The following is a 334-nucleotide window of genomic DNA, read 5'->3' as shown; positions in this document are numbered from 1 at the left end:
CAGAGTTTCCTCTCTCCCTCTCCTTTCCCCCACTCCGGAAAGAGAGAGGGAGAGAACTCTATAGACAGAGAGCTAGAAGTAGGTATATACTCGAACCCTCTCCCTTTTATTTACCACTTTAGGTGATGATTTTCAGAAAACACTTCCGGGAGGCATGTATAAATCCGAGTAGAGCCAGGTTTTTTCACAAGAAAGCATTTTACATTGTCACAGCGGTGGAGTAAACAATGGTAATAATAAATGCTTTCAGTTAGATGTCAGCCCGGATAAAATGCTTGGCTTGTCTGGAAATAGCTATCTTTTCCCACCAGTTACATCCTTGTACTGTGATCTT

General features: G+C 42.2%; 1 protein-coding gene across 4 annotated transcripts in view; it reads right to left on the bottom strand.

Annotated features, from left to right (window-relative positions):
* Nucleotides 1-334, bottom strand: part of LONRF3 (LON peptidase N-terminal domain and ring finger 3) — a 32,882-nt gene that overhangs the window by 18,150 nt on the left and 14,398 nt on the right. The window lies entirely within an intron of this gene.

Source organism: Crocuta crocuta, unplaced genomic scaffold (genome assembly GCF_008692635.1).
Source record: "Crocuta crocuta isolate KB4526 unplaced genomic scaffold, BGI_CrCroc_1.0 scaffold1269, whole genome shotgun sequence".
NCBI lineage: Eukaryota > Metazoa > Chordata > Mammalia > Carnivora > Hyaenidae > Crocuta > Crocuta crocuta.
This window is presented reverse-complemented; position numbering and strand designations above follow the sequence as displayed.